This window comes from Rhinoderma darwinii, chromosome 3 (genome assembly GCF_050947455.1).
Source record: "Rhinoderma darwinii isolate aRhiDar2 chromosome 3, aRhiDar2.hap1, whole genome shotgun sequence".
In the NCBI taxonomy this organism is placed as follows: domain Eukaryota; kingdom Metazoa; phylum Chordata; class Amphibia; order Anura; family Rhinodermatidae; genus Rhinoderma; species Rhinoderma darwinii.
In genome coordinates, this window is record NC_134689.1 from 311920153 (window position 1) to 311931089 (window position 10937).

Consider the following 10937-nt stretch of genomic DNA (forward strand, 5'->3'; position numbering starts at 1 on the left):
AAAAACAGCAATTCTACTATTGTTTTTTTATTAAATTTTTTTTACGGCGTTCACCGTGCACTATAAATTACATATTCACTTTATTCTGCGGGGCGATACGATTACGGCGATACCATATGTTTATAGTTTTTTTAATGTCTTATGGCGTTTGCACAATAAAATACGTTTTGTAAAAAATCATTTACTTTTTGTGTTACCTTATTCTAAGAGCCAGAACTTTTTCATTTTCCATCAATAAAGCCGTGTGAGGACTTATTTTTTGCGTAACAAACTGTAGTTTCGATCATTACCATTTTTAGGTACATGCGACTTTTTGATGTCGTTTTATTCCATTTTTTGGGAGGTGAAGTGACCAAACAATTGTGATTGTGGTACGGTTTATTATTATTTTCTTTTACGGCGTTCACCGCGCGGGATAAATAACGAAATTTTGTAGCTCAGGCCGTTATGGACGCGGCAATACCAATTATGTATAGTTTATTTGTTTGTTTGTTTATATTTTTTTATTAATAATAAAGGACTGATAAGGGAAAAAGGGGGATTTTTACTTTTATTACTATTAAAACTTTTATTTTCTTATTTTTACACATCTTTTTTTTACTTTTTTTTTACTTTATTACTTTGTCCCACTAGGGGACTTGAGGGCAGGAGGCCCTGATCGCTATTCTAATACACTGCACTACATGCGTAGTGCAGTGTATTAGAGCTGTCAGCTACTTACTGACAGCAATTATCAACCAGAATGTCTCACAGGTATGGTAATTTGGCTAGGTGTCACCCACTCAGTGGTGTCAAAACACCTCCAAGAACATCACTATAAACTAGCAAAACTCTGAGATAACATTGAAAACCATGAGAAAAAGGAGTCGTAAACCATAAGTACACAAAAGAATATATATAATTTTATTGTTACATCCAAAATACAAAATATAAAAACACAAAAAGACACAACGAGGTATTAAAACTGAAGGTAAATAAGTGGATCGATAGTCTAAACCCTCTACACAGGTATGCTATAAATGCTGAATGTTGTAGGTTCTGTTGATTATAGGTTTATTGGGGGACGGCAACAAAAAGCTGTCCCATACAGACAATGCTGATTCACTGAGACAGCATTTGTATTGTCCCACCACCAAATAACACATGCATATCAAATAAGAATAAGTAGCATCTAAAAGATAGTGTCAGGAGAGTTACGTCTAACTCCTCTTAATACATGGTCCCGGGTATAGGGCAGGGAAGAAGAGTGACCTAAAGTAACCCAGTATATGGAGGAGAACTGAGTAAATAAAAGCTTACCCATGGAGGTTTAGAAGTAGAGTGATCCACCTGGTGTTGAGGCACCCCGACGCGCGTTTCGCATGTGTCGCTTCCTCAGGGGGTGTAAACTGCTGTGTGTCCTGTCCGTATATATAGCCCTTTCTACTGCTTATGAGTGTGTTCCGGTGTGTCCATTTCCTAGGTCTCCAGCGCATGTGCGGAAGTACTCGAGATCACGAGACCTCCATCCCCCGTCGTCACACGAGCACCGCGCCTGCGCGTCTCCAAAGACGCGTCTCCAAGGAGACAGCGCAGGCACAGCGCTAGCAACAAGACGAAGGGAGACAGAGACGGACACTCGGCATCCACGCAACACGTGCAACCCCATGGAAAGGAATGATGTGAGTATTAGTGTCTATATATATAATCTATTTACCAAAGCATTTTCCCATGTCCTATGTCCGAGACCATACATTATATACAAACAAAATTAGTATTATTAGTGCTATAAAATCAACAAGACGTTGAAACGGTGATATGTGTCCCATAATGGGGAATAATAAACAGTAGAAAAGTGAACAAATAAGACGGAGAATATTCAAAGTGAACATGAAGGGATGAAAAAAACACATCCCTATATAAAATAATTATATAAAGAGTGAATAAATAAATAATAAATAAATAAATAAATAAATAAGTAAGTGAGTAAATACATAATGGTTAGTGATGTTTATACATAGTGACAATTTAATACAGAAAGTGATACAAAGTACAAATGATATGAAATAATGAATAAATAAATAGTGGCTAGGTAAAATAAAATAGAGAAAAAGTTGATATTAATGGATAATCAATAATAAGTTGATTAGCAATAAAAAGTGATCGATAATAGATACTAGAACTAGTGATAAAAATAAGAAATGCAGTATAAAAAATGCTGTTAATTCAATAAATAGTCAAAATGTATTTGGACACATGGGAAATTCATTTTTAAGAAGCCTATATACAATGAACAAAGAAATTGGAATATTGTTTATGAACATAATAATAAGATGGCTAAAGAGAAATCTCCTTTCTTCGACATCCAACTCAGATGGTCAGACGAATATTCGTCGGGATATTGTTGTTCCAGTATTCTCAGGACATCCAGGAGATTACGTCTTATAGATATCGTTCATCTACTAAACTCAAAACATCAAAAGACATAATTACTATCGTATAGAGAGCAGGACACACATTTTAGAGCCTCTTTCAATAAAAGTTACTTAAAAAATTGCAATGGGTTAATAAGATATTATAAAAAGGCAGAAAAACTCAGTTGTTCATTAAGCCCGGATGGGGTCAGGGTGCCTAAAGTGGTAATCCATCTGCACTCTTTTTGTTCCAGAATCTTCTTTGCATTACCACCTCTGACACCACAATGCACCATATCTATCCCCCAGGCCATGAAGGTTTTAGGGTCGCATCCATGGTGTATTTTAAAGTGTTTAGGGATAGTCTTTAATAGAGACAGGTCATCACTATCTTTGGCGGCCCTAATGTCCCTAACGTGTTCCCTAATCCGAATTCTAAGTTGTCTAGAGGTTAGACCAACATAAATCTTTGAGCATCCACATTTTGCATAATAAATGACGTGAGTCGAGCTGCATGAAATATAGTGCAGAATTTTAAACCGGCGTCCATTCACGGAATCAAAAGTTGTTGTCCGCGCTATATTGGCACATGCTACACAGTCACCGCATGGATAGCAGCCCTGAATGGGGCCTCGTTTCGAGAAGGGATTTGGTTGTATAGGTACATAATGGCTTTTTACCAAGATGTCTTTAAGGTTTTTGCTCCTTCTAGCCGTCATCTGAGGTTTAACGGGTAAGGCGGTCACTAGAGCAGGTTCTGTATTGAAGATAGGCCAGTGTTTTTCTAATATTGATCTCATAGCTTGCCACTGGTTGTTATAAGTGGAAATAAATCTGATTTTATTATTGGCCAAATTATTCTTTGTTGTTCCCGTCGAGTGTAAGAGTTGCCTTCGTTCCGTTTTTTTGGCCCTGTTATATCCTTGTTTAATGCTTCTCTGGCTATAGCCCCTGTCACGGAATCTGTCTTTAAGATCCCGTGACTGGTTTTCAAACTTCTCGTCAGATGAGTAGATCCGCTTCATCCTCAGGAACTGACCAACTGGGACAGCCTTCACTGTTGAGTATGGGTGTGATGACGAGGCGTGCAGAAGGGAGTTGACCGACGTCTTTTTCCTAAAGACGTCCGTCTGCAAAATCCCCTCCTCATCTGCCTCAATAGACGCGTCTAAGAAATCAACCTTTCGTCTATCAAGGATGTGTGTCAGTTTTATATTAAGTGAGTTAGCATTTAACTCATGCATAAACTCAGTCAGTTGTACTTCTGTCCCTTGCCAAATCATGAGCACGAAATCGATATAGCGTAACCAGCACAGCACATGGTCAGCGGCGCAGGCGCCGCCACCCTGCAAAACCTGTCGCTCCCAGAACCCGAGAAACAGGTTTGCGTATGAAGGCGCGCACGCCGCACCCATGGCCGTGCCTTGCTTTTGTACATAACACACATCCTTGAAGACAGAGGTTATGTGTGAGAATGTATTCCAGAAGTTCGACAATCAGATCACACACCTGACTGTCCCAGTTGCTTGTCTCCAAGAAGAAGCGGACCGCACAAATACCATCATGATGCCGAATGCTCGTGTATAACGACTCAACATCAGCCGTCACGAGGAACATATCTGGCTCAAGACATATCCCGTCTAGTCTGGTAAGTACGTCAGTGGTGTCTTTCACGTATGAAGGTAGACACTCGACCAAAGGTTTCAAATAGAAATCTATAAATTTGCATATAGGGTCACATAAACCCCCTATCCCTGACACTATTGGTCGACCTGGCGGTTCAACTACGTTTTTATGGACTTTAGGGAGTAAGTAAAAAGTAGGGATTTTAGGGTATTGGACCACTAGACCATCAAAGATTTTTTTCGGGATTATCCCTCTATCCATAGCCAGGTTCAGCAGTGTCCCTAATTCCGAAGAAAAGGGGCCAATAGGGTTGTATGTTAATCTCTGGTATGTCTGTTTGTCCCTCAATTGGCGAAATGCCTCTTTTTCATAAAGTTTGATTGGCCAGATCACAATGTTCCCCCCCTTGTCCGCAGCTTTAAATACCACATCATCATATGCTTGTAATTCTTTTAAGGCTAGCCTTTGGGCTGCCGTAAGGTTGTCAAGTTGTTTATTGATGGTGATTGTTTTGAAATCTTCCATCACAAGTTTAGTAAAAATTTCAACTTGTGGACACAGGGACAAGGGGGGGAACCTTGTCGATCTTGGAACAATCGAGGTTGGGAACCCACCTTGTTCAGGGGGGATCTGTTCCTGTAATAATTCCTCCAAGGCTGACAGAGTTTCCTTTTCCATCATACTATTCAGGTCCACATCTATTTCTCCCTTACTGTGAAGTTTTCTCAAAAGCAGCTTGCGTGAAAATAGCTGAAGATCTTTTAATGCTGTGAAATAGTCAAATGGGTTATTAGGGGAAAACGTAAGTCCCTTACTCAAAACATAGCATTGTGTGTCAGAGAGGATGTGCGCAGATAGATTAATTACCTCCAAAAATTTAGATTTTTTTCCCTCTTTGATAGGGGGATGGGGTCTTGCGCTTTGCTGCTTGCCTCTCTTTATTCCTCCGTGGTAGAATTGGGTCCTGCCTATTCAGGCTGGTCTCCCCATTCCATCTATTGCCGGTGTGTTCATCAGAGGTCTGGGATGATATGGACCCTGATCTTGAACGGGACCCCAATCGGGATCTTCCCTGTCGCCATTTGTAAACTCTGCCATGTTGAAAATCTTGTACATCTCTCTGGAATTTCTTAGTTTTAGTGGAACAGATCTCCTGTTCCCACTTCAGAAATTCCTTCTCTAGGTCTATATTTAATTTATCGAGTGCTTCACTCGAGAGGTCTTTTTTGAGGGACAGTTGTATTTCCTCTACCTCCTTCTCAATAGTCCCCAGAGACAAATTATTTGATTGGTCCAACAGGTCCATGTAGCCTCGTGAGCATGTTGTGGAGAGTGTCTCCCATTTATCTTTAAAACTCTCTTCTTCCATGTGAAAGGAGGGAACACCTGGATTCTGAGACCTCTTGGAATAAGGCCCTTACTCAGATATCTATCGAGAAAGGCCTTATTCCACCAAATCTTAGTTCTTTGTTTGAGCAAATCTTTTAATCTACCGATTAGTGTTTGCATATCTTTCCCATTGCTATCTTAAAGCACGTTAAAATCATCTTTAAAAACCTCGTTGAGTTGCGAGATCCAAGATTGGTCTCGCAAGCGAAAATCCATATTAGGCCTGGAGCCAGAAGCTGTGAAAAACACAGAAAGATACACAATTAACAACCAGAATGTCTCACAGGTATGGTAATTTGGCTAGGTGTCACCCACTCAGTGGTGTCAAAACACCTCCAAGAACATCACTATAAGCTAGCAAAACTCAGAGATAACATTGAAAACCATGAGAAAAAGGAGTCGTAAACCATAAGTACACAAAAGAATATATATAATTTTATTGTTACATCCAAAATACAAAATATAAAAACACAAAAAGACACAACGAGGTATTAAAACTGAAGGTAAATAAGTGGATCGATAGTCTAAACCCTTTACACAGGTATGCTATAAATGCTGAATGTTGTAGGTTCTGTTGATGTCAGGACCCACTAGGCTTCTGTCGATGGCATAGCCGGACGCCATTGTTAGGTGTCCGGTTGCCATAGTCACAATCGCCGGCCGCTATAGTGTAGCAGGCCGGCGATGGTAGCTTAACCCCTATAAAGCCGCGTTCGGTATTGAACGCGGCTTTTAAGGGGTTAATCAGCGGGGACACAGCGATCGGTCCCTGCTGTAGGAGCTGCGTCAACTGCTGTATGAGACAGCAGCTGTCACAGCTCCTGCATGTGTCGGGAAGATGGCCGAAATGGCCGTTACTCCCGGGACGTACTATTCCGTCACTGAGCGTGAACGGGGCGGTCAGCACGACGGAATAGTACGTCGCTGAGCGTTAAGTGGTTAACAATGGTATATAACCGGGACAGCCCAGAGAAGCTCAAGTGACATAGCTTTCCTGAGCGAAAATAAAAAGCTATCCATGTATGGACAGTTACATCACTGGTACTTCCCGATGAATCCGTTAGATTACGTTTCTGGAGGGCATTGAGTGTGCCTTGTTGTGGTGGAACTTGCATACTTGAGGTGGTCAAGTTATGCTCATTGTGGCGAGTTAGTGCAAAATTTTGGGGGAGGGATTAGTTGGGGGTATGATCCCTCCCAAATTATACATTTGTCTGGCTTATTTTGGCTCCTGTTGGGTGGCGTCCCAAGGAGCAGGTGTGATTTTAACCACCTGCGGTTGGTCACGCTGCCCCTTAGCCTGTGGTAGAATGGCTAAGTGTAAAATAGAGGTATGGGCAGAATGGCGCCAGATCCTTTTTCTTAGCTCCAAGAACCTCCCTTTCCGTCTTGGTGAATGTTTTTCATGTGAATGATGTCAGTGGTGTTTGAGTGAAAGGTTAACTTGTTTATTTAATTTGTATTTATTGATTATTATTGACCTGTTTTGTTTGTCAATATAATGGCTGCTGTGGCCAATTCATTCCAACTTGAAGTCTCTGTGGTATTATTTGGGGGGGGGGGGTGAGAGGGAAGCTGCTGAATTTGTACAGAGGAAATTGGAAATTAGGTAAAATAGAACCAAACTATATAATCCTCTGGTCATGCCACTATACTGCATACTGAGAGAACAAAAGAGCTTAAAATGGGAACATACCACTTAATTCAGCCTTGTCCACAGAAAATAAATTGATGACTTTCAAGTGTTAGATAAAGCTTTGTTTAGTTGGCTGTGTGATTAAGATAGAAAATAACTTGGGATGTTCATTTTATTCGTATCTCAGCACTGCTAAATCTATTTCCTCTCAATTGTATTGAATGCCACTTGCAATTAGGAAGCGATTTCCTGGACAGGAGAAATCAGGAACCAATTCAAAGAAATAAAAAGCAACAAAAATCAGCTAGAGATATCATAAAACCATACTTTCCAGGGACACTACATATGTTGTTCTACGTAAAGAGGCTAAATACAAACCCATAGTTTCAGATGTTTCTTTTTTTTTTCATTATAATGTTTTTAATAGTGATGTAAATATTCTAATCGCTACTGAGAATTAATATTATAGTATATGAACTATGATACCAAACCTTGAAATCATTGAAGACAAAGATGCTTTATTCTGTGCTGCAATCAACACTACTGAATAGTTTTAAACAGTAGCTGGGGCAACTGGACCATGTCTGGTACCCTAGGGCCTGTGTGTACCTTTCAATTACACGTCAGTGGAAAGCATATTACCAACTGCCTAATAATAACATGTACAGTTCTTATTAATATTTCATAATTCACTTATAGAAAAATGAACTGTTATTTACTCCTGCGCTTTCGGTCCTCTATTATTTAGGTAAAAGGATTAGATAAATGCTTTAGGTTAAGTTATTTATTTATGCAGTGTGCAACTCTTTCCCTTCAAGTCTATGGGAGTAACTGAGAGAGCAAGCTTGTTCGCCAGCTTCTGCACCTGGCAAAATGGGGGTTAAGGGGTTCCCCATTTTCCAAATAGGTGGAGGTTCCAGAGGGGAGACCACCACCTACTGTACATTACATATGCGATTCAGAATTTCTGTAGTGGAATCTGCATCTAAATTCTGCAAAAAACGTACAGTACAATGTAAGTGAATAGGGTTTTAACAAACCCCATTGACTCACAGCATAAAAAATCTGCAGTATTTCCTTGATACACAGAGTGAAATGGCTATTTCCGCACAATAGTCTGCAACAACATCAGCATGTACCATATGCGGACTTCAACGCGGATTTTGGTGCAGATTTTAAGACCCTGTTCACACGGCAGAATTTTCACACTGATTCTGATTCGTCTTCCGCATTGGAATCAGCGTAAAAACTATGTGTAAAAAAATGTGTGTAAAAAGCCTCCCATTGTCTTCAATGGGAAGCCGCCCCGTTGTTTGGAGTTTTTAACAGTCAGAACTGCAATCCGCCATGCATAAAAAAAAGTGATATGTCACATGTTGACGCAGTTTCCGCTGCATATTCTGCTGCGAAAACAGCATCGGATAGACAAGGACAGATTATCACATTAAATAAGGCTAATTGATGTGCAAAAACGTGGCTTGCATTAAGATTTCCCTTCACTGAAACTAAGAGGCCTAGGCCAACCCCTTAAAAATAACCCCATAGTAATATCCCTCCTCCACCAAACTTTACAGTTGGCACAATGCAGTGAGGCACGTAACGTTCTCCTGACATTCACCAAACCCAGACTTTTCCATCAGACTGCCAGATAGAGAAGGGTGATTCGTCACTCCACAGAACACATTTCCCGTGCTCCAGAGTCCAGTTGCGGTGTGCTTTACACCACTCCATCTGACGCTTGGCATTGTGCTTGATGTAAAGCTTGCATGCAGCTGCTCGGCAATGAAAACTTATGCCATTAAAGGGGTTATGTGGGGACCAAAAATGATTAGCAGTGTACTCACTACAGTATGTGAGTACACTCGCTAATATACATTCCGGAACTCTAGTTGCACGGCCTTCTTTGATGACGATATGACTCTTCGTCACATGACCAACCCCGATGTACTCTCCGTACTACTGCTACTGTCTGTACATAGAGTACAGCGAGGTCGGTCACATGATGAAAATTTGTATCATCATCAAAGAAGGCTGTGCAACTAGACTTTCGGTCTCCCGGCAGCTCTATAAAAATCTATGAAAATCACAAAATCAGTGCGATGGGGACTGGAATCTATATTAGCAGTGTACTCACATACTGCAGTGAGTAAACTGCTAATCATTTTTGGTCCCCACGTAATCCCTTTAAGCCACAGGCCCGCAGTTTTTGTGCTGATGTTAATGCCAGGTGAGGTTTGGATCCCTGCAGTTATTGAGTCAGAAGAGCGTTGGGGACTTTTATACTGTAACGTCCGTGGTGGCTGACAACAAACTCCTTCCATCGAGTCGACGCCCTTCTCTCCAGAGATGTCTGCAGATACGGCCGTCCTGTTCCACAGTGACCAACAGGGTGCGCTTGCGAGCTCAGTCCAGACTTAAGAAGCCAAAGCGCACACAGGTGGGAGATTGAGCTGATTGCTCCCAGAGCACCCTGGGCTATAAGAAGGGTTGTGCCCATCCCTGCAATGCCTGAGCGATGTTTGTCGTATCCAAAGTTTGTCTATGCAAATGTTCTCCTAGTGTTTTCCAGTTCCCAGTGTTCCCCGTACCTGTATCCTGTATCCCATGCTATCCTGGTCAAGTGCCGTACTGTGCTGTATTCCATGCCTGTCCTGCTACTCCACGCCTGACGTCTACCTGCATAGACCCAGCCGAGCCTGCCTTGCTACTGTCAGAGCTGCCACAGGTACACTATGCGAACTATAGACTGTGACCTGCGCCCTGTTGGCCAGCTGCCATACCGTCAAGGCGGTATGGCCCAGTGGGTCCACAAACCCAACGTCACATATACCCTATGAGCATCCGCACTCCACACTGTAACTTTACATTGTCTGCCACTTTGTTGTTGAGTTGCTGTGATTCCTAAACACATCCACTTTGCAATAATACCACTCACAGTTGATAGTGGAATATTTAGGAGAGAAGAAATTTCATGAACTGACTTGTTACAACAGTGGCATCCTATTACAGTACCATGCTGGAATTCAGTGAGCTCTTTAGAAGGACCCATTCTTTCACTAATGTTTGTAAAGGCAACTGCATGGCTAGGTGCTGATTTTATACACATGTGGCAATGGGACGGAATGAAACACCTGAATTCAATATTTAGAGGTGTGTCCCAATATATTCGTTCATAGGCTGTGTTCTCATGTTGCATTCAAAATTAATTTTTCTTTCTGCGGGGAAAAAAAGCACTTTGACCGCGACGTGTGAACCAAGCTATATAGTGTATTTTACTCAACAATCCTTAAAGTCACTACAATAAATATTGCTGCCTAAAATTACTTTAAACCCAATTTTTGTAGAAGCATACATATAAAAGCAGTGAATACCCTTTAGACGTTGTTTAGGCCCCCCTGCACACGGCCATAGCTGTGTGTACGGCCCGTTATTACAGGCACGGCCAGCCACGGACAGTCATCCACATTTGCGGACCATGCTCCCATTATAAAGTATGGGAGTGTGGTCCGTAAAATAAAAAAATAGGACATGTCCTATTTTTTTAGTGATGCCCTCCACGGCCCAGACACCTTCTCGTATATATACGGGAAGGTGTCCGTTGGCCATAGAAATGAATAAATCAGTCTTTTCATCCACAATTACGATCCATAATTGCAGAAAAAAATTACCATCGTGTGCATGGGGCCTTACACAGTGCAGTTTTGCTGCAGATTTTGCGTGTGTTTTTAAGCCAAAACCAGGAACAGAACCAATATATAAAGGAATGCCTTAGGGTATGGTCACACGTGCACGTCCGATACGCCTGAAATTACGGAGCTGTTTTCAGGAGAAAACAGCTCCTGAATTTCAGACGTAATGGCATGTGCAGTTGTTTTTCGCTGCGTCCACTACGG